This window comes from Buteo buteo, chromosome 25 (assembly GCF_964188355.1).
Source record: "Buteo buteo chromosome 25, bButBut1.hap1.1, whole genome shotgun sequence".
NCBI classification, from domain to species: Eukaryota; Metazoa; Chordata; class Aves; order Accipitriformes; family Accipitridae; genus Buteo; species Buteo buteo.
This window is the reverse complement of record NC_134195.1, coordinates 9,262,111-9,285,734: the sequence shown is the minus strand read 5'-3', so window position 1 is coordinate 9,285,734 and position 23,624 is coordinate 9,262,111.

Here is a 23,624-nt window from a genome sequence, read left to right as displayed (position 1 = left end):
TGTTGTGCCTGTGCATAGGCTGCACGGGGACAGTGAAGAGCAGCACGAGCTTTCAGGCCTGGCACCTTCCTTGTGGCACAAGGAGCCGGACGTTTGCCTTTTCAGAAAAATGCTATGCCGAGAACGGACACCGAGAGGTGTACCGATCCTGGGCAAGCACAGATCCCCAATGCTGTTGTGCCTGTGCATAGGCTGCACGGGGACAGTGAAGAGCAGCACGAGCTTTCAGGGCTGGCACCTTCCTTGTGGCACAAGGAGCCGGACGTTTGCCTTTTCAGAAAAATGCTATGCCGAGAACGGACACCGAGAGGTGTACAGTTCCTGGGCAAGCACAGATCCCCAATGCTGTTGTGCCTGTGCATAGGCTGCACGGGGACAGTGAAGAGCAGCACGAGCTTTCAGGGCTGGCACCTTCCTTGTGGGACAAGGAGCCGGACGTTTGCCTTTTCAGAAAAATGCTATGCCGAGAACGGACACCGAGAGGTGTACAGTTCCTGGGCAAGCACAGATCCCCAATGCTGTTGTGCCTGTGCATAGGCTGCACGGGGACAGTGAAGAGCAGCACGAGCTTTCAGGGCTGGCACCTTCCTTGTGGGACAAGGAGCCGGACGTTTGCCTTTTCAGAAAAATGCTATGCCGAGAACGGACACCGAGAGGTGTACAGTTCCTGGGCAAGCACAGATCCCCAATGCTGTTGTGCCTGTGCATAGGCTGCACGGGGACAGTGAAGAGCAGCACGAGCTTTCAGGCCTGGCAGCTTCCTTGTGGGACAAGGAGCCGGACGTTTGCCTTTTCGGAAGAGCCTCTGCCGAGAAAGAGCGCCGTGAGATGTGCCGCCTGTGGGCAAGCACAGATCCCCAATGCTGTTGTGCCTGTGCATAGGCTGCACGGGGACAGTGAAGAGCAGCACGAGCTTTCAGGGCTGGCACCTTCCTTGTGGCACAAGGAGCCGGACGTTTGCCTTTTCAGAAAAATGCTATGCCGAGAACGGACACCGAGAGGTGTACAGTTCCTGGGCAAGCACAGATCCCCAATGCTGTTGTGCCTGTGCATAGGCTGCACGGGGACAGTGAAGAGCAGCACGAGCTTTCAGGGCTGGCACCTTCCTTGTGGCACAAGGAGCCGGACGTTTGCCTTTTCAGAAAAATGCTATGCCGAGAACGGACACCGAGAGGTGTACAGTTCCTGGGCAAGCACAGATCCCCAATGCTGTTGTGCCTGTGCATAGGCTGCACGGGGACAGTGAAGAGCAGCACGAGCTTTCAGGGCTGGCACCTTCCTTGTGGGACAAGGAGCCGGACGTTTGCCTTTTCAGAAAAATGCTATGCCGAGAACGGACACCGAGAGGTGTACAGTTCCTGGGCAAGCACAGATCCCCAATGCTGTTGTGCCTGTGCATAGGCTGCACGGGGACAGTGAAGAGCAGCACGAGCTTTCAGGGCTGGCACCTTCCTTGTGGCACAAGGAGCCGGACGTTTGCCTTTTCAGAAATATGCTATGCCGAGAACGGACATCGAGAGGTGTACAGTTTCTGGGCAAGCACAGATCCCCAATGCTGTTGTGCCTGTGCATAGGCTGCACGGGGACAGTGAAGAGCAGCACGAGCTTTCAGGCCTGGCAGCTTCCTTGTGGGACAAGGAGCCGGACGTTTGCCTTTTCAGAAAAATGCTATGCCGAGAACGGACACCGAGAGGTGTACAGTTTGTGGGCAAGCACAGATCCCCAATGCTGTTGTGCCTGTGCATAGGCTGCACGGGGACAGTGAAGAGCAGCACGAGCTTTCAGGGCTGGCACCTTCCTTGTGGGACAAGGAGCCGGACGTTTGCCTTTTCAGAAAAATGCTATGCTGAGAACGGACACCGAGAGGTGTACAGTTCCTGGGCAAGCACAGATCCCCAATGCTGTTGTGCCTGTGCATAGGCTGCACGGGGACAGTGAAGAGCAGCACGAGCTTTCAGGCCTGGCAGCTTCCTTGTGGGACAAGGAGACGGACGTTTGCCTTTTCGGAAGAGCCTCTGCCGAGAACGAGCGCCGTGAGATGTGCCGCCTGTGGGCAAGCACAGATCCCCAATGCTGTTGTGCCTGTGCATAGGCTGCACGGGGACAGTGAAGAGCAGCACGAGCTTTCAGGCCTGGCAGCTTCCTTGTGGGACAAGGAGCCGGACGTTTGCCTTTTCGGAAGAGCCTCTGCCGAGAACGAGCGCCGTGAGATGTGCCGCCTGTGGGCAAGCACAGATCCCCAATGCTGTTGTGCCTGTGCATAGGCTGCACGGGGACAGTGAAGAGCAGCACGAGCTTTCAGGGCTGGCACCTTCCTTGTGGCACAAGGAGCCGGACGTTTGCCTTTTCAGAAAAATGCTATGCCGAGAACGGACACCGAGAGGTGTACAGATCCTGGGCAAGCACAGATCCCCAATGCTGTTGTGCCTGTGCATAGGCTGCACGGGGACAGTGAAGAGCAGCAAGAGCTTTCAGGGCTGGCACCTTCCTTGTGGGACAAGGAGCCGGACGTTTGCCTTTTCAGAAAAATGCTATGCCGAGAACGGACACCGAGAGGTGTACAGTTCCTGGGCAAGCACAGATCCCCAATGCTGTTGTGCCTGTGCATAGGCTGCACGGGGACAGTGAAGAGCAGCACGAGCTTTCAGGGCTGGCACCTTCCTTGTGGGACAAGGAGCCGGACGTTTGCCTTTTCGGAAGAGCCTCTGCCGAGAACGAGCGCCGTGAGATGTGCCGCCTGTGGGCAAGCACAGATCCCCAATGCTGTTGTGCCTGTGCATAGGCTGCACGGGGACAGTGAAGAGCAGCACGAGCTTTCAGGGCTGGCAGCTTCCTTGTGGGACAAGGAGCCGGACGTTTGCCTTTTCAGAAAAATGCTATGCCGAGAACGGAAACCGAGAGGTGTACCGATCCTGGGCAAGCACAGATCCCCAATGCTGTTGTGCCTGTGCATAGGCTGCACGGGGACAGTGAAGAGCAGCACGAGCTTTCAGGCCTGGCAGCTTCCTTGTGGGACAAGGAGCCGGACGTTTGCCTTTTCAGAAAAATGCTATGCCGAGAACGGACATCGAGAGGTGTACAGTTTCTGGGCAAGCACAGATCCCCAATGCTGTTGTGCCTGTGCATAGGCTGCACGGGGACAGTGAAGAGCAGCACGAGCTTTCAGGGCTGGCACCTTCCTTGTGGGACAAGGAGCCGGACGTTTGCCTTTTCAGAAAAATGCTATGCCGAGAACGGACACCGAGAGGTGTACAGTTCCTGGGCAAGCACAGATCCCCAATGCTGTTGTGCCTGTGCATAGGCTGCACGGGGACAGTGAAGAGCAGCACGAGCTTTCAGGCCTGGCAGCTTCCTTGTGGGACAAGGAGCCGGACGTTTGGCTTTTCGGAAGAGCCTCTGCCGAGAACGAGCGCCGTGAGATGTGCCGCCTGTGGGCAAGCACAGATCCCCAATGCTGTTGTGCCTGTGCATAGGCTGCACGGGGACAGTGAAGAGCAGCACGAGCTTTCAGGCCTGGCAGCTTCCTTGTGGGACAAGGAGCCGGACGTTTGACTTTTCAGAAAAATGCTATGCCGAGAACGGACACCGAGAGGTGTACAGTTCCTGGGCAAGCACAGATCCCCAATGCTGTTGTGCCTGTGCATAGGCTGCACGGGGACAGTGAAGAGCAGCACGAGCTTTCAGGGCTGGCACCTTCCTTGTGGGACAAGGAGCCGGACGTTTGCCTTTTCAGAAAAATGCTATGCCGAGAACGGACACCGAGAGGTGTACAGTTCCTGGGCAAGCACAGATCCCCAATGCTGTTGTGCCTGTGCATAGGCTGCACGGGGACAGTGAAGAGCAGCAAGAGCTTTCAGGGCTGGCACCTTCCTTGTGGGACAAGGAGCCGGACGTTTGCCTTTTCAGAAAAATGCTATGCCGAGAACGGACACCGAGAGGTGTACAGTTCCTGGGCAAGCACAGATCCCCAATGCTGTTGTGCCTGTGCATAGGCTGCACGGGGACAGTGAAGAGCAGCACGAGCTTTCAGGCCTGGCAGCTTCCTTGTGGGACAAGGAGCCGGACGTTTGCCTTTTCGGAAGAGCCTCTGCCGAGAACGAGCGCCGTGAGATGTGCCGCCTGTGGGCAAGCACAGATCCCCAATGCTGTTGTGCCTGTGCATAGGCTGCACGGGGACAGTGAAGAGCAGCACGAGCTTTCAGGGCTGGCAGCTTCCTTGTGGGACAAGGAGCCGGACGTTTGCCTTTTCAGAAAAATGCTATGCCGAGAACGGACACCGAGAGGTGTACCGATCCTGGGCAAGCACAGATCCCCAATGCTGTTGTGCCTGTGCATAGGCTGCACGGGGACAGTGAAGAGCAGCACGAGCTTTCAGGGCTGGCACCTTCCTTGTGGGACAAGGAGCCGGACGTTTGCCTTTTCAGAAAAATGCTATGCCGAGAACGGACACCGAGAGGTGTACAGTTCCTGGGCAAGCACAGATCCCCAATGCTGTTGTGCCTGTGCATAGGCTGCACGGGGACAGTGAAGAGCAGCACGAGCTTTCAGGCCTGGCAGCTTCCTTGTGGGACAAGGAGCCGGACGTTTGCCTTTTCGGAAGAGCCTCTGCCGAGAACGAGCGCCGTGAGATGTGCCGCCTGTGGGCAAGCACAGATCCCCAATGCTGTTGTGCCTGTGCATAGGCTGCACGGGGACAGTGAAGAGCAGCACGAGCTTTCAGGGCTGGCACCTTCCTTGTGGGACAAGGAGCCGGACGTTTGCCTTTTCGGAAGAGCCTCTGCCGAGAACGAGCGCCGTGAGATGTGCCGCCTGTGGGCAAGCACAGATCCCCAATGCTGTTGTGCCTGTGCATAGGCTGCATGGGGACAGTGAAGAGCAGCACGAGCTTTCAGGGCTGGCACCTTCCTTGTGGCACAAGGAGCCGGACGTTTGCCTTTTCAGAAAAATGCTATGCCGAGAACGGACACCGAGAGGTGTACCGATCCTGGGCAAGCACAGATCCCCAATGCTGTTGTGCCTGTGCATAGGCTGCACGGGGACAGTGAAGAGCAGCACGAGCTTTCAGGCCTGGCAGCTTCCTTGTGGGACAAGGAGCCGGACGTTTGCCTTTTCGGAAGAGCCTCTGCCGAGAACGAGCGCCGTGAGATGTGCCGCCTGTGGGCAAGCACAGATCCCCAATGCTGTTGTGCCTGTGCATAGGCTGCACGGGGACAGTGAAGAGCAGCACGAGCTTTCAGGGCTGGCACCTTCCTTGTGGGACAAGGAGCCGGACGTTTGGCTTTTCGGAAGAGCCTCTGCCGAGAACGAGCGCCGTGAGATGTGCCGCCTGTGGGCAAGCACAGATCCCCAATGCTGTTGTGCCTGTGCATAGGCTGCACGGGGACAGTGAAGAGCAGCACGAGCTTTCAGGGCTGGCACCTTCCTTGTGGGACAAGGAGCCGGACGTTTGCCTTTTCAGAAAAATGCTATGCCGAGAACGGACATCGAGAGGTGTACAGTTCGTGGGCAAGCACAGATCCCCAATGCTGTTGTGCCTGTGCATAGGCTGCACGGGGACAGTGAAGAGCAGCACGAGCTTTCAGGGCTGGCACCTTCCTTGTGGGACAAGGAGCCGGACGTTTGCCTTTTCAGAAAAATGCTATGCCGAGAACGGACACCGAGAGGTGTACAGTTCCTGGGCAAGCACAGATCCCCAATGCTGTTGTGCCTGTGCATAGGCTGCACGGGGACAGTGAAGAGCAGCACGAGCTTTCAGGCCTGGCAGCTTCCTTGTGGGACAAGGAGCCGGACGTTTGCCTTTTCGGAAGAGCCTCTGCCGAGAACGAGCGCCGTGAGATGTGCCGCCTGTGGGCAAGCACAGATCCCCAATGCTGTTGTGCCTGTGCATAGGCTGCACGGGGACAGTGAAGAGCAGCACGAGCTTTCAGGGCTGGCACCTTCCTTGTGGGACAAGGAGCCGGACGTTTGCCTTTTCAGAAAAATGCTATGCCGAGAACGGACACCGAGAGGTGTACAGTTCCTGGGCAAGCACAGATCCCCAATGCTGTTGTGCCTGTGCATAGGCTGCACGGGGACAGTGAAGAGCAGCACGAGCTTTCAGGGCTGGCACCTTCCTTGTGGGACAAGGAGCCGGACGTTTGCCTTTTCAGAAAAATGCTATGCCGAGAACGGACACCGAGAGGTGTACAGTTCCTGGGCAAGCACAGATCCCCAATGCTGTTGTGCCTGTGCATAGGCTGCACGGGGACAGTGAAGAGCAGCACGAGCTTTCAGGGCTGGCACCTTCCTTGTGGGACAAGGAGCCGGACGTTTGCCTTTTCAGAAAAATGCTATGCCGAGAACGGACACCGAGAGGTGTACCGATCCTGGGCAAGCACAGATCCCCAATGCTGTTGTGCCTGTGCATAGGCTGCACGGGGACAGTGAAGAGCAGCACGAGCTTTCAGGGCTGGCACCTTCCTTGTGGGACAAGGAGCCGGACGTTTGCCTTTTCAGAAAAATGCTATGCCGAGAACGGACACCGAGAGGTGTACCGATCCTGGGCAAGCACAGATCCCCAATGCTGTTGTGCCTGTGCATAGGCTGCACGGGGACAGTGAAGAGCAGCACGAGCTTTCAGGGCTGGCACCTTCCTTGTGGCACAAGGAGCCGGACGTTTGCCTTTTCAGAAAAATGCTATGCCGAGAACGGACACCGAGAGGTGTACAGTTCCTGGGCAAGCACAGATCCCCAATGCTGTTGTGCCTGTGCATAGGCTGCACGGGGACAGTAAAGAGCAGCACGAGCTTTCAGGGCTGGCACCTTCCTTGTGGGACAAGGAGCCGGACGTTTGGCTTTTCGGAAAAGCCTCTGCCGAGAACGAGCGCCGTGAGATGTGCCGCCTGTGGGCAAGCACAGATCCCCAATGCTGTTGTGCCTGTGCATAGGCTGCACGGGGACAGTGAAGAGCAGCACGAGCTTTCAGGGCTGGCACCTTCCTTGTGGGACAAGGAGCCGGACGTTTGCCTTTTCAGAAAAATGCTATGCCGAGAACGGACATCGAGAGGTGTACAGTTCGTGGGCAAGCACAGATCCCCAATGCTGTTGTGCCTGTGCATAGGCTGCACGGGGACAGTGAAGAGCAGCACGAGCTTTCAGGGCTGGCACCTTCCTTGTGGGACAAGGAGCCGGACGTTTGCCTTTTCAGAAAAATGCTATGCCGAGAACGGACACCGAGAGGTGTACAGTTCGTGGGCAAGCACAGATCCCCAATGCTGTTGTGCCTGTGCATAGGCTGCACGGGGACAGTGAAGAGCAGCACGAGCTTTCAGGGCTGGCAGCTTCCTTGTGGGACAAGGAGCCGGACGTTTGCCTTTTCGGAAGAGCCTCTGCCGAGAACGAGCGCCGTGAGATGTGCCGCCTGTGGGCAAGCACAGATCCCCAATGCTGTTGTGCCTGTGCATAGGCTGCACGGGGACAGTGAAGAGCAGCACGAGCTTTCAGGCCTGGCACCTTCCTTGTGGCACAAGGAGCCGGACGTTTGCCTTTTCAGAAAAATGCTATGCCGAGAACGGACACCGAGAGGTGTACCGATCCTGGGCAAGCACAGATCCCCAATGCTGTTGTGCCTGTGCATAGGCTGCACGGGGACAGTGAAGAGCAGCACGAGCTTTCAGGGCTGGCACCTTCCTTGTGGGACAAGGAGCCGGACGTTTGCCTTTTCAGAAAAATGCTATGCCGAGAACGGACACCGAGAGGTGTACAGTTCCTGGGCAAGCACAGATCCCCAATGCTGTTGTGCCTGTGCATAGGCTGCACGGGGACAGTGAAGAGCAGCACGAGCTTTCAGGGCTGGCAGCTTCCTTGTGGGACAAGGAGCCGGACGTTTGCCTTTTCAGAAAAATGCTATGCCGAGAACGGACACCGAGAGGTGTACCGATCCTGGGCAAGCACAGATCCCCAATGCTGTTGTGCCTGTGCATAGGCTGCACGGGGACAGTGAAGAGCAGCACGAGCTTTCAGGCCTGGCAGCTTCCTTGTGGGACAAGGAGCCGGACGTTTGCCTTTTCGGAAGAGCCTCTGCCGAGAAAGAGCGCCGTGAGATGTGCCGCCTGTGGGCAAGCACAGATCCCCAATGCTGTTGTGCCTGTGCATAGGCTGCACGGGGACAGTGAAGAGCAGCACGAGCTTTCAGGGCTGGCACCTTCCTTGTGGGACAAGGAGCCGGACGTTTGCCTTTTCAGAAAAATGCTATGCCGAGAACGGACATCGAGAGGTGTACAGATCCTGGGCAAGCACAGATCCCCAATGCTGTTGTGCCTGTGCATAGGCTGCACGGGGACAGTGAAGAGCAGCACGAGCTTTCAGGGCTGGCACCTTCCTTGTGGGACAAGGAGCCGGACGTTTGCCTTTTCAGAAAAATGCTATGCCGAGAACGGACACCGAGAGGTGTACAGTTCCTGGGCAAGCACAGATCCCCAATGCTGTTGTGCCTGTGCATAGGCTGCACGGGGACAGTGAAGAGCAGCACGAGCTTTCAGGCCTGGCACCTTCCTTGTGGGACAAGGAGCCGGACGTTTGCCTTTTCAGAAAAATGCTATGCCGAGAACGGACACCGAGAGGTGTACAGTTCCTGGGCAAGCACAGATCCCCAATGCTGTTGTGCCTGTGCATAGGCTGCACGGGGACAGTGAAGAGCAGCACGAGCTTTCAGGCCTGGCACCTTCCTTGTGGGACAAGGAGCCGGACGTTTGCCTTTTCAGAAAAATGCTATGCCGAGAACGGACACCGAGAGGTGTACAGTTCCTGGGCAAGCACAGATCCCCAATGCTGTTGTGCCTGTGCATAGGCTGCACGGGGACAGTGAAGAGCAGCACGAGCTTTCAGGGCTGGCACCTTCCTTGTGGGACAAGGAGCCGGACGTTTGCCTTTTCGGAAGAGCCTCTGCCGAGAACGAGCGCCGTGAGATGTGCCGCCTGTGGGCAAGCACAGATCCCCAATGCTGTTGTGCCTGTGCATAGGCTGCACGGGGACAGTGAAGAGCAGCACGAGCTTTCAGGGCTGGCACCTTCCTTGTGGCACAAGGAGCCGGACGTTTGCCTTTTCAGAAAAATGCTATGCCGAGAACGGACACCGAGAGGTGTACCGATCCTGGGCAAGCACAGATCCCCAATGCTGTTGTGCCTGTGCATAGGCTGCACGGGGACAGTGAAGAGCAGCACGAGCTTTCAGGGCTGGCACCTTCCTTGTGGCACAAGGAGCCGGACGTTTGCCTTTTCAGAAAAATGCTATGCCGAGAACGGACACCGAGAGGTGTACAGTTCCTGGGCAAGCACAGATCCCCAATGCTGTTGTGCCTGTGCATAGGCTGCACGGGGACAGTGAAGAGCAGCACGAGCTTTCAGGGCTGGCACCTTCCTTGTGGGACAAGGAGCCGGACGTTTGGCTTTTCGGAAGAGCCTCTGCCGAGAACGAGCGCCGTGAGATGTGCCGCCTGTGGGCAAGCACAGATCCCCAATGCTGTTGTGCCTGTGCATAGGCTGCACGGGGACAGTGAAGAGCAGCACGAGCTTTCAGGGCTGGCACCTTCCTTGTGGGACAAGGAGCCGGACGTTTGCCTTTTCAGAAAAATGCTATGCCGAGAACGGACATCGAGAGGTGTACAGTTCGTGGGCAAGCACAGATCCCCAATGCTGTTGTGCCTGTGCATAGGCTGCACGGGGACAGTGAAGAGCAGCACGAGCTTTCAGGGCTGGCACCTTCCTTGTGGGACAAGGAGCCGGACGTTTGCCTTTTCAGAAAAATGCTATGCCGAGAACGGACACCGAGAGGTGTACAGTTCCTGGGCAAGCACAGATCCCCAATGCTGTTGTGCCTGTGCATAGGCTGCACGGGGACAGTGAAGAGCAGCACGAGCTTTCAGGCCTGGCAGCTTCCTTGTGGGACAAGGAGACGGACGTTTGCCTTTTCGGAAGAGCCTCTGCCGAGAACGAGCGCCGTGAGATGTGCCGCCTGTGGGCAAGCACAGATCCCCAATGCTGTTGTGCCTGTGCATAGGCTGCACGGGGACAGTGAAGAGCAGCACGAGCTTTCAGGCCTGGCACCTTCCTTGTGGCACAAGGAGCCGGACGTTTGCCTTTTCAGAAAAATGCTATGCCGAGAACGGACACCGAGAGGTGTACCGATCCTGGGCAAGCACAGATCCCCAATGCTGTTGTGCCTGTGCATAGGCTGCACGGGGACAGTGAAGAGCAGCACGAGCTTTCAGGGCTGGCACCTTCCTTGTGGGACAAGGAGCCGGACGTTTGCCTTTTCAGAAAAATGCTATGCCGAGAACGGACACCGAGAGGTGTACAGTTCCTGGGCAAGCACAGATCCCCAATGCTGTTGTGCCTGTGCATAGGCTGCACGGGGACAGTGAAGAGCAGCACGAGCTTTCAGGGCTGGCACCTTCCTTGTGGGACAAGGAGCCGGACGTTTGCCTTTTCGGAAGAGCCTCTGCCGAGAACGAGCGCCGTGAGATGTGCCGCCTGTGGGCAAGCACAGATCCCCAATGCTGTTGTGCCTGTGCATAGGCTGCACGGGGACAGTGAAGAGCAGCACGAGCTTTCAGGGCTGGCACCTTCCTTGTGGGACAAGGAGCCGGACGTTTGCCTTTTCAGAAAAATGCTATGCCGAGAACGGACATCGAGAGGTGTACAGTTTGTGGGCAAGCACAGATCCCCAATGCTGTTGTGCCTGTGCATAGGCTGCACGGGGACAGTGAAGAGCAGCACGAGCTTTCAGGCTGGCACCTTCCTTGTGGGACAAGGAGCCGGACGTTTGCCTTTTCAGAAAAATGCTATGCCGAGAACGGACACCGAGAGGTGTACAGTTCCTGGGCAAGCACAGATCCCCAATGCTGTTGTGCCTGTGCATAGGCTGCACGGGGACAGTGAAGAGCAGCACGAGCTTTCAGGCCTGGCACCTTCCTTGTGGCACAAGGAGCCGGACGTTTGCCTTTTCAGAAAAATGCTATGCCGAGAACGGACACCGAGAGGTGTACAGTTCCTGGGCAAGCACAGATCCCCAATGCTGTTGTGCCTGTGCATAGGCTGCACGGGGACAGTGAAGAGCAGCACGAGCTTTCAGGGCTGGCACCTTCCTTGTGGCACAAGGAGCCGGACGTTTGGCTTTTCGGAAGAGCCTCTGCCGAGAACGAGCGCCGTGAGATGTGCCGCCTGTGGGCAAGCACAGATCCCCAATGCTGTTGTGCCTGTGCATAGGCTGCACGGGGACAGTGAAGAGCAGCACGAGCTTTCAGGCCTGGCACCTTCCTTGTGGCACAAGGAGCCGGACGTTTGCCTTTTCAGAAAAATGCTATGCCGAGAACGGACATCGAGAGGTGTACAGTTCGTGGGCAAGCACAGATCCCCAATGCTGTTGTGCCTGTGCATAGGCTGCACGGGGACAGTGAAGAGCAGCACGAGCTTTCAGGCCTGGCACCTTCCTTGTGGGACAAGGAGCCGGACGTTTGCCTTTTCAGAAAAATGCTATGCCGAGAACGGACACCGAGAGGTGTACAGTTCCTGGGCAAGCACAGATCCCCAATGCTGTTGTGCCTGTGCATAGGCTGCACGGGGACAGTGAAGAGCAGCACGAGCTTTCAGGCCTGGCAGCTTCCTTGTGGGACAAGGAGCCGGACGTTTGCCTTTTCGGAAGAGCCTCTGCCGAGAACGAGCGCCGTGAGATGTGCCGCCTGTGGGCAAGCACAGATCCCCAATGCTGTTGTGCCTGTGCATAGGCTGCACGGGGACAGTGAAGAGCAGCACGAGCTTTCAGGCCTGGCACCTTCCTTGTGGCACAAGGAGCCGGACGTTTGCCTTTTCAGAAAAATGCTATGCCGAGAACGGACACCGAGAGGTGTACCGATCCTGGGCAAGCACAGATCCCCAATGCTGTTGTGCCTGTGCATAGGCTGCACGGGGACAGTGAAGAGCAGCACGAGCTTTCAGGGCTGGCACCTTCCTTGTGGCACAAGGAGCCGGACGTTTGCCTTTTCAGAAAAATGCTATGCCGAGAACGGACACCGAGAGGTGTACAGTTCCTGGGCAAGCACAGATCCCCAATGCTGTTGTGCCTGTGCATAGGCTGCACGGGGACAGTGAAGAGCAGCACGAGCTTTCAGGGCTGGCACCTTCCTTGTGGGACAAGGAGCCGGACGTTTGCCTTTTCGGAAGAGCCTCTGCCGAGAACGAGCGCCGTGAGATGTGCCGCCTGTGGGCAAGCACAGATCCCCAATGCTGTTGTGCCTGTGCATAGGCTGCACGGGGACAGTGAAGAGCAGCACGAGCTTTCAGGGCTGGCAGCTTCCTTGTGGGACAAGGAGCCGGACGTTTGCCTTTTCAGAAAAATGCTATGCCGAGAACGGACACCGAGAGGTGTACCGATCCTGGGCAAGCACAGATCCCCAATGCTGTTGTGCCTGTGCATAGGCTGCACGGGGACAGTGAAGAGCAGCACGAGCTTTCAGGCCTGGCAGCTTCCTTGTGGGACAAGGAGCCGGACGTTTGCCTTTTCGGAAGAGCCTCTGCCGAGAAAGAGCGCCGTGAGATGTGCCGCCTGTGGGCAAGCACAGATCCCCAATGCTGTTGTGCCTGTGCATAGGCTGCACGGGGACAGTGAAGAGCAGCACGAGCTTTCAGGGCTGGCACCTTCCTTGTGGGACAAGGAGCCGGACGTTTGCCTTTTCAGAAAAATGCTATGCCGAGAACGGACATCGAGAGGTGTACAGTTTGTGGGCAAGCACAGATCCCCAATGCTGTTGTGCCTGTGCATAGGCTGCACGGGGACAGTGAAGAGCAGCACGAGCTTTCAGGCTGGCACCTTCCTTGTGGGACAAGGAGCCGGACGTTTGCCTTTTCAGAAAAATGCTATGCCGAGAACGGACACCGAGAGGTGTACAGTTCCTGGGCAAGCACAGATCCCCAATGCTGTTGTGCCTGTGCATAGGCTGCACGGGGACAGTGAAGAGCAGCACGAGCTTTCAGGCCTGGCAGCTTCCTTGTGGGACAAGGAGCCGGACGTTTGCCTTTTCAGAAAAATGCTATGCCGAGAACGGACACCGAGAGGTGTACAGTTCCTGGGCAAGCACAGATCCCCAATGCTGTTGTGCCTGTGCATAGGCTGCACGGGGACAGTGAAGAGCAGCACGAGCTTTCAGGGCTGGCACCTTCCTTGTGGGACAAGGAGCCGGACGTTTGCCTTTTCAGAAAAATGCTATGCCGAGAACGGACACCGAGAGGTGTACAGTTCCTGGGCAAGCACAGATCCCCAATGCTGTTGTGCCTGTGCATAGGCTGCACGGGGACAGTGAAGAGCAGCACGAGCTTTCAGGCCTGGCACCTTCCTTGTGGGACAAGGAGCCGGACGTTTGCCTTTTCAGAAAAATGCTATGCCGAGAACGGACATCGAGAGGTGTACCGATCCTGGGCAAGCACAGATCCCCAATGCTGTTGTGCCTGTGCATAGGCTGCATGGGGACAGTGAAGAGCAGCACGAGCTTTCAGGCCTGGCAGCTTCCTTGTGGGACAAGGAGCCGGACGTTTGCCTTTTCGGAAGAGCCTCTGCCGAGAAAGAGCGCCGTGAGATGTGCCGCCTGTGGGCAAGCACAGATCCCCAATGCTGTTGTGCCTGTGCATAGGCTGCACGGGGACAGTGAAGAGCAGCACGAGCTTTCAGGGCTGGCACCTTCCTTGTGGCACAAGGAGCCGGACGTTTGCCTTTTCAGAAAAATGCTATGCCGAGAACGGACATCGAGAGGTGTACAGTTCCTGGGCAAGCACAGATCCCCAATGCTGTTGTGCCTGTGCATAGGCTGCACGGGGACAGTGAAGAGCAGCACGAGCTTTCAGGCCTGGCGCCTTCCTTGTGGGACAAGGAGCCGGACGTTTGCCTTTTCAGAAAAATGCTATGCCGAGAACGGACACCGAGAGGTGTACCGATCCTGGGCAAGCACAGATCCCCAATGCTGTTGTGCCTGTGCATAGGCTGCACGGGGACAGTGAAGAGCAGCACGAGCTTTCAGGGCTGGCACCTTCCTTGTGGCACAAGGAGCCGGACGTTTGCCTTTTCAGAAAAATGCTATGCCGAGAACGGACACCGAGAGGTGTACAGTTCCTGGGCAAGCACAGATCCCCAATGCTGTTGTGCCTGTGCATAGGCTGCACGGGGACAGTGAAGAGCAGCACGAGCTTTCAGGCCTGGCAGCTTCCTTGTGGGACAAGGAGCCGGACGTTTGCCTTTTCGGAAGAGCCTCTGCCGAGAACGAGCGCCGTGAGATGTGCCGCCTGTGGGCAAGCACAGATCCCCAATGCTGTTGTGCCTGTGCATAGGCTGCACGGGGACAGTGAAGAGCAGCACGAGCTTTCAGGGCTGGCACCTTCCTTGTGGGACAAGGAGCCGGACGTTTGCCTTTTCAGAAAAATGCTATGCCGAGAACGGACATCGAGAGGTGTACAGTTCCTGGGCAAGCACAGATCCCCAATGCTGTTGTGCCTGTGCATAGGCTGCACGGGGACAGTGAAGAGCAGCACGAGCTTTCAGGGCTGGCACCTTCCTTGTGGCACAAGGAGCCGGACGTTTGCCTTTTCAGAAAAATGCTATGCCGAGAACGGACACCGAGAGGTGTACAGTTCCTGGGCAAGCACAGATCCCCAATGCTGTTGTGCCTGTGCATAGGCTGCACGGGGACAGTGAAGAGCAGCACGAGCTTTCAGGGCTGGCACCTTCCTTGTGGGACAAGGAGCCGGACGTTTGGCTTTTCGGAAGAGCCTCTGCCGAGAACGAGCGCCGTGAGATGTGCCGCCTGTGGGCAAGCACAGATCCCCAATGCTGTTGTGCCTGTGCATAGGCTGCACGGGGACAGTGAAGAGCAGCACGAGCTTTCAGGGCTGGCACCTTCCTTGTGGCACAAGGAGCCGGACGTTTGCCTTTTCAGAAAAATGCTATGCCGAGAACGGACACCGAGAGGTGTACCGATCCTGGGCAAGCACAGATCCCCAATGCTGTTGTGCCTGTGCATAGGCTGCACGGGGACAGTGAAGAGCAGCACGAGCTTTCAGGGCTGGCACCTTCCTTGTGGGACAAGGAGCCGGACGTTTGCCTTTTCAGAAAAATGCTATGCCGAGAACGGACACCGAGAGGTGTACAGTTCCTGGGCAAGCACAGATCCCCAATGCTGTTGTGCCTGTGCATAGGCTGCACGGGGACAGTGAAGAGCAGCACGAGCTTTCAGGGCTGGCACCTTCCTTGTGGGACAAGGAGCCGGACGTTTGCCTTTTCGGAAGAGCCTCTGCCGAGAACGAGCGCCGTGAGATGTGCCGCCTGTGGGCAAGCACAGATCCCCAATGCTGTTGTGCCTGTGCATAGGCTGCACGGGGACAGTGAAGAGCAGCACGAGCTTTCAGGGCTGGCACCTTCCTTGTGGGACAAGGAGCCGGACGTTTGCCTTTTCAGAAAAATGCTATGCCGAGAACGGACACCGAGAGGTGTACCGATCCTGGGCAAGCACAGATCCCCAATGCTGTTGTGCCTGTGCATAGGCTGCACGGGGACAGTGAAGAGCAGCACGAGCTTTCAGGGCTGGCACCTTCCTTGTGGCACAAGGAGCCGGACGTTTGCCTTTTCAGAAAAATGCTATGCCGAGAACGGACATCGAGAGGTGTACAGTTTGTGGGCAAGCACAGATCCCCAATGCTGTTGTGCCTGTGCATAGGCTGCACGGGGACAGTGAAGAGCAGCACGAGTTTTCAGGGCTGGCACCTTCCTTGTGGGACAAGGAGCCGGACGTTTGCCTTTTCATAAAAATGCTATGCCGAGAACGGACACCGAGAGGTGTACAGTTCCTGGGCAAGCACAGATCCCCAATGCTGTTGTGCCTGTGCATAGGCTGCACGGGGACAGTGAAGAGCAGCACGAGCTTTCAGGGCTGGCACCTTCCTTGTGGCACAAGGAGCCGGACGTTTGCCTTTTCAGAAAAATGCTATGCCGAGAACGGACACCGAGAGGTGTACAGTTCCTGGGCAAGCACAGATCCCCAATGCTGTTGTGCCTGTGCATAGGCTGCACGGGGACAGTGAAGAGCAGCACGAGCTTTCAGGGCTGGCACCTTCCTTGTGGGACAAGGAGCCGGACGTTTGCCTTTTCAGAAAAATGCTATGCCGAGAACGGACATCGAGAGGTGTACAGTTTGTGGGCAAGCACAGATCCCCAATGCTGTTGTGCCTGTGCATAGGCTGCACGGGGACAGTGAAGAGCAGCACGAGCTTTCAGGCCTGGCACCTTCCTTGTGGCACAAGGAGCCGGACGTTTGCCTTTTCAGAAAAATGCTATGCCGAGAACGGACACCGAGAGGTGTACAGTTCCTGGGCAAGCACAGATCCCCAATGCTGTTGTGCCTGTGCATAGGCTGCACGGGGACAGTGAAGAGCAGCACGAGCTTTCAGGGCTGGCACCTTCCTTGTGGGACAAGGAGCCGGACGTTTGCCTTTTCAGAAAAATGCTATGCCGAGAACGGACACCGAGAGGTGTACAGTTCCTGGGCAAGCACAGATCCCCAATGCTGTTGTGCCTGTGCATAGGCTGCACGGGGACAGTGAAGAGCAGCACGAGCTTTCAGGCCTGGCAGCTTCCTTGTGGGACAAGGAGCCGGACGTTTGCCTTTTCGGAAGAGCCTCTGCCGAGAACGAGCGCCGTGAGATGTGCCGCCTGTGGGCAAGCACAGATCCCCAATGCTGTTGTGCCTGTGCATAGGCTGCACGGGGACAGTGAAGAGCAGCACGAGCTTTCAGGGCTGGTACCTTCCTTGTGGGACAAGGAGCCGGACGTTTGCCTTTTCAGAAAAATGCTATGCCGAGAACGGACACCGAGAGGTGTACAGTTCCTGGGCAAGCACAGATCCCCAATGCTGTTGTGCCTGTGCATAGGCTGCACGGGGACAGTGAAGAGCAGCACGAGCTTTCAGGCCTGGCAGCTTCCTTGTGGGACAAGGAGCCGGACGTTTGCCTTTTCGGAAGAGCCTCTGCCGAGAACGAGCGCCGTGAGATGTGCCGCCTGTGGGCAAGCACAGATCCCCAATGCTGTTGTGCCTGTGCATAGGCTGCACGGGGACAGTGAAGAGCAGCACGAGCTTTCAGGGCTGGCACCTTCCTTGTGGGACAAGGAGCCGGACGTTTGCCTTTTCAGAAAAATGCTATGCCGAGAACGGACATCGAGAGGTGTACAGTTCCTGGGCAAGCACAGATCCCCAATGCTGTTGTGCCTGTGCATAGGCTGCACGGGGACAGTGAAGAGCAGCACGAGCTTTCAGGGCTGGCACCTTCCTTGTGGCACAAGGAGCCGGACGTTTGCCTTTTCAGAAAAATGCTATGCCGAGAACGGACACCGAGAGGTGTACAGTTCCTGGGCAAGCACAGATCCCCAATGCTGTTGTGCCTGTGCATAGGCTGCACGGGGACAGTGAAGAGCAGCACGAGCTTTCAGGGCTGGCACCTTCCTTGTGGGACAAGGAGCCGGACGTTTGGCTTTTCGGAAGAGCCTCTGCCGAGAACGAGCGCCGTGAGATGTGCCGCCTGTGGGCAAGCACAGATCCCCAATGCTGTTGTGCCTGTGCATAGGCTGCACGGGGACAGTGAAGAGCAGCACGAGCTTTCAGGGCTGGCACCTTCCTTGTGGGACAAGGAGCCGGACGTTTGCCTTTTCAGAAAAATGCTATGCCGAGAACGGACACCGAGAGGTGTACAGTTCCTGGGCAAGCACAGATCCCCAATGCTGTTGTGCCTGTGCATAGGCTGCACGGGGACAGTGAAGAGCAGCACGAGCTTTCAGGCCTGGCAGCTTCCTTGTGGGACAAGGAGCCGGACGTTTGCCTTTTCGGAAGAGCCTCTGCCGAGAAAGAGCGCCGTGAGATGTGCCGCCTGTGGGCAAGCACAGATCCCCAATGCTGTTGTGCCTGTGCATAGGCTGCACGGGGACAGTGAAGAGCAGCACGAGCTTTCAGGGCTGGCAGCTTCCTTGTGGGACAAGGAGCCGGACGTTTGCCTTTTCAGAAAAATGCTATGCCGAGAACGGACATCGAGAGGTGTACAGTTCGTGGGCAAGCACAGATCCCCAATGCTGTTGTGCCTGTGCATAGGCTGCACGGGGACAGTGAAGAGCAGCACGAGCTTTCAGGGCTGGCACCTTCCTTGTGGGACAAGGAGCCGGACGTTTGCCTTTTCAGAAAAATGCTATGCCGAGAACGGACACCGAGAGGTGTACAGTTCCTGGGCAAGCACAGATCCCCAATGCTGTTGTGCCTGTGCATAGGCTGCACGGGGACAGTGAAGAGCAGCACGAGCTTTCAGGCCTGGCAGCTTCCTTGTGGGACAAGGAGACGGACGTTTGCCTTTTCGGAAGAGCCTCTGCCGAGAACGAGCGCCGTGAGATGTGCCGCCTGTGGGCAAGCACAGATCCCCAATGCTGTTGTGCCTGTGCATAGGCTGCACGGGGACAGTGAAGAGCAGCACGAGCTTTCAGGGCTGGCACCTTCCTTGTGGGACAAGGAGCCGGACGTTTGCCTTTTCAGAAAAATGCTATGCCGAGAACGGACATCGAGAGGTGTACAGTTCGTGGGCAAGCACAGATCCCCAATGCTGTTGTGCCTGTGCATAGGCTGCACGGGGACAGTGAAGAGCAGCACGAGCTTTCAGGGCTGGCACCTTCCTTGTGGCACAAGGAGCCGGACGTTTGCCTTTTCAGAAAAATGCTATGCCGAGAACGGACACCGAGAGGTGTACAGTTCCTGGGCAAGCACAGATCCCCAATGCTGTTGTGCCTGTGCATAGGCTGCACGGGGACAGTGAAGAGCAGCACGAGCTTTCAGGCCTGGCAGCTTCCTTGTGGGACAAGGAGACGGACGTTTGCCTTTTCGGAAGAGCCTCTGCCGAGAACGAGCGCCGTGAGATGTGCCGCCTGTGGGCAAGCACAGATCCCCAATGCTGTTGTGCCTGTGCATAGGCTGCACGGGGACAGTGAAGAGCAGCACGAGCTTTCAGGGCTGGCACCTTCCTTGTGGCACAAGGAGCCGGACGTTTGCCTTTTCAGAAAAATGCTATGCCGAGAACGGACACCGAGAGGTGTACAGTTCCTGGGCAAGCACAGATCCCCAATGCTGTTGTGCCTGTGCATAGGCTGCACGGGGACAGTGAAGAGCAGCACGAGCTTTCAGGGCTGGCAGCTTCCTTGTGGGACAAGGAGCCGGACGTTTGCCTTTTCAGAAAAATGCTATGCCGAGAACGGACACCGAGAGGTGTACCGATCCTGGGCAAGCACAGATCCCCAATGCTGTTGTGCCTGTGCATAGGCTGCACGGGGACAGTGAAGAGCAGCACGAGCTTTCAGGCCTGGCAGCTTCCTTGTGGGACAAGGAGCCGGACGTTTGCCTTTTCGGAAGAGCCTCTGCCGAGAAAGAGCGCCGTGAGATGTGCCGCCTGTGGGCAAGCACAGATCCCCAATGCTGTTGTGCCTGTGCATAGGCTGCACAGGGACAGTGAAGAGCAGCACGAGCTTTCAGGGCTGGCAGCTTCCTTGTGGGACAAGGAGCCGGACGTTTGCCTTTTCAGAAAAATGCTATGCCGAGAACGGACATCGAGAGGTGTACAGTTCGTGGGCAAGCACAGATCCCCAATGCTGTTGTGCCTGTGCATAGGCTGCACGGGGACAGTGAAGAGCAGCACGAGCTTTCAGGGCTGGCACCTTCCTTGTGGGACAAGGAGCCGGACGTTTGCCTTTTCAGAAAAATGCTATGCCGAGAACGGACACCGAGAGGTGTACAGTTCCTGGGCAAGCACAGATCCCCAATGCTGTTGTGCCTGTGCATAGGCTGCACGGGGACAGTGAAGAGCAGCACGAGCTTTCAGGCCTGGCATCTTCCTTGTGGGACAAGGAGACGGACGTTTGCCTTTTCGGAAGAGCCTCTGCCGAGAACGAGCGCCGTGAGATGTGCCGCCTGTGGGCAAGCACAGATCCCCAATGCTGTTGTGCCTGTGCATAGGCTGCACGGGGACAGTGAAGAGCAGCACGAGCTTTCAGGCCTGGCACCTTCCTTGTGGCACAAGGAGCCGGACGTTTGCCTTTTCAGAAAAATGCTATGCCGAGAACGGACACCGAGAGGTGTACCGATCCTGGGCAAGCACAGATCCCCAATGCTGTTGTGCCTGTGCATAGGCTGCACGGGGACAGTGAAGAGCAGCACGAGCTTTCAGGGCTGGCACCTTCCTTGTGGCACAAGGAGCCGGACGTTTGCCTTTTCAGAAAAATGCTATGCCGAGAACGGACACCGAGAGGTGTACAGTTCCTGGGCAAGCACAGATCCCCAATGCTGTTGTGCCTGTGCATAGGCTGCACGGGGACAGTGAAGAGCAGCACGAGCTTTCAGGGCTGGCACCTTCCTTGTGGGACAAGGAGCCGGACGTTTGCCTTTTCGGAAGAGCCTCTGCCGAGAACGAGCGCCGTGAGATGTGCCGCCTGTGGGCAAGCACAGATCCCCAATGCTGTTGTGCCTGTGCATAGGCTGCACGGGGACAGTGAAGAGCAGCACGAGCTTTCAGGGCTGGCACCTTCCTTGTGGCACAAGGAGCCGGACGTTTGCCTTTTCAGAAAAATGCTATGCCGAGAACGGACACCGAGAGGTGTACCGATCCTGGGCAAGCACAGATCCCCAATGCTGTTGTGCCTGTGCATAGGCTGCACGGGGACAGTGAAGAGCAGCACGAGCTTTCAGGCCTGGCAGCTTCCTTGTGGGACAAGGAGCCGGACGTTTGCCTTTTCGGAAGAGCCTCTGCCGAGAACGAGCGTCGTGAGATGTGCCGCCTGTGGGCAAGCACAGATCCCCAATGCTGTTGTGCCTGTGCATAGGCTGCACGGGGACAGTGAAGAGCAGCACGAGCTTTCAGGGCTGGCACCTTCCTTGTGGGACAAGGAGCCGGACGTTTGCCTTTTCAGAAAAATGCTATGCCGAGAACGGACATCGAGAGGTGTACAGTTCCTGGGCAAGCACAGATCCCCAATGCTGTTGTGCCTGTGCATAGGCTGCACGGGGACAGTGAAGAGCAGCACGAGCTTTCAGGCCTGGCAGCTTCCTTGTGGGACAAGGAGCCGGACGTTTGCCTTTTCGGAAGAGCCTCTGCCGAGAACGAGCGCCGTGAGATGTGCCGCCTGTGGGCAAGCACAGATCCCCAATGCTGTTGTGCCTGTGCATAGGCTGCACGGGGACAGTGAAGAGCAGCACGAGCTTTCAGGGCTGGCACCTTCCTTGTGGCACAAGGAGCCGGACGTTTGCCTTTTCAGAAAAATGCTATGCCGAGAACGGACACCGAGAGGTGTACAGTTCCTGGGCAAGCACAGATCCCCAATGCTGTTGTGCCTGTGCATAGGCTGCACGGGGACAGTGAAGAGCAGCACGAGCTTTCAGGGCTGGCACCTTCCTTGTGGGACAAGGAGCCGGACGTTTGCCTTTTCAGAAAAATGCTATGCCGAGAACGGACACCGAGAGGTGTACAGTTTCTGGGCAAGCACAGATCCCCAATGCTGTTGTGCCTGTGCATAGGCTGCACGGGGACAGTGAAGAGCAGCACGAGCTTTCAGGCCTGGCAGCTTCCTTGTGGGACAAGGAGCCGGACGTTTGCCTTTTCGGAAGAGCCTCTGCCGAGAAAGAGCGCCGTGAGATGTGCCGCCTGTGGGCAAGCACAGATCCCCAATGCTGTTGTGCCTGTGCATAGGCTGCACGGGGACAGTGAAGAGCAGCACGAGCTTTCAGGGCTGGCACCTTCCTTGTGGGACAAGGAGCCGGACGTTTGCCTCTTCAGAAAAATGCTATGCCGAGAACGGACATCGAGAGGTGTACAGTTTGTGGGCAAGCAGAGATCCCCAATGCTGTTGTGCCTGTGCATAGGCTGCACGGGGACAGTGAAGAGCAGCACGAGCTTTCAGGCTGGCACCTTCCTTGTGGGACAAGGAGCCGGACGTTTGCCTTTTCAGAAAAATGCTATGCCGAGAACGGACACCGAGAGGTGTACAGTTCCTGGGCAAGCACAGATCCCCAATGCTGTTGTGCCTGTGCATAGGCTGCACGGGGACAGTGAAGAGCAGCACGAGCTTTCAGGGCTGGCACCTTCCTTGTGGCACAAGGAGCCGGACGTTTGCCTTTTCAGAAAAATGCTATGCCGAGAACGGACACCGAGAGGTGTACAGTTCCTGGGCAAGCACAGATCCCCAATGCTGTTGTGCCTGTGCATAGGCTGCACGGGGACAGTGAAGAGCAGCACGAGCTTTCAGGGCTGGCACCTTCCTTGTGGGACAAGGAGCCGGACGTTTGCCTTTTCAGAAAAATGCTATGCCGAGAACGGACATCGAGAGGTGTACAGTTCCTGGGCAAGCACAGATCCCCAATGCTGTTTGCCTGTGCATAGGCTGCACGGGGACAGTGAAGAGCAGCACGAGCTTTCAGGGCTGGCACCTTCCTTGTGGCACAAGGAGCCGGACGTTTGCCTTTTCAGAAAAATGCTATGCCGAGAACGGACACCGAGAGGTGTACAGTTCCTGGGCAAGCACAGATCCCCAATGCTGTTGTGCCTGTGCATAGGCTGCACGGGGACAGTGAAGAGCAGCACGAGCTTTCAGGGCTGGCACCTTCCTTGTGGGACAAGGAGCCGGACGTTTGCCTTTTCAGAAAAATGCTATGCCGAGAACGGACACCGAGAGGTGTACAGTTCCTGGGCAAGCACAGATCCCCAATGCTGTTGTGCCTGTGCATAGGCTGCACGGGGACAGTGAAGAGCAGCACGAGCTTTCAGGGCTGGCAGCTTCCTTGTGGGACAAGGAGACGGACGTTTGCCTTTTCGGAAGAGCCTCTGCCGAGAACGAGCGCCGTGAGATGTGCCGCCTGTGGGCAAGCACAGATCCCCAATGCTGTTGTGCCTGTGCATAGGCTGCACGGGGACAGTGAAGAGCAGCACGAGCTTTCAGGGCTGGCACCTTCCTTGTGGGACAAGGAGCCGGACGTTTGCCTTTTCAGAAAAATGCTATGCCGAGAACGGACATCGAGAGGTGTACAGTTCCTGGGCAAGCACAGATCCCCAATGCTGTTGTGCCTGTGCATAGGCTGCACGGGGACAGTGAAGAGCAGCACGAGCTTTCAGGGCTGGCACCTTCCTTGTGGGACAAGGAGCCGGACGTTTGCCTTTTCAGAAAAATGCTATGCCGAGAACGGACACCGAGAGGTGTACAGTTCCTGGGCAAGCACAGATCCCCAATGCTGTTGTGCCTGTGCATAGGCTGCACGGGGACAGTGAAGAGCAGCACGAGCTTTCAGGCCTGGCAGCTTCCTTGTGGGACAAGGAGACGGACGTTTGCCTTTTCGGAAGAGCCTCTGCCGAGAACGAGCGCCGTGAGATGTGCCGCCTGTGGGCAAGCACAGATCCCCAATGCTGTTGTGCCTGTGCATAGGCTGCACGGGGACAGTGAAGAGCAGCACGAGCTTTCAGGGCTGGCACCTTCCTTGTGGCACAAGGAGCCGGACGTTTGCCTTTTCAGAAAAATGCTATGCCGAGAACGGACACCGAGAGGTG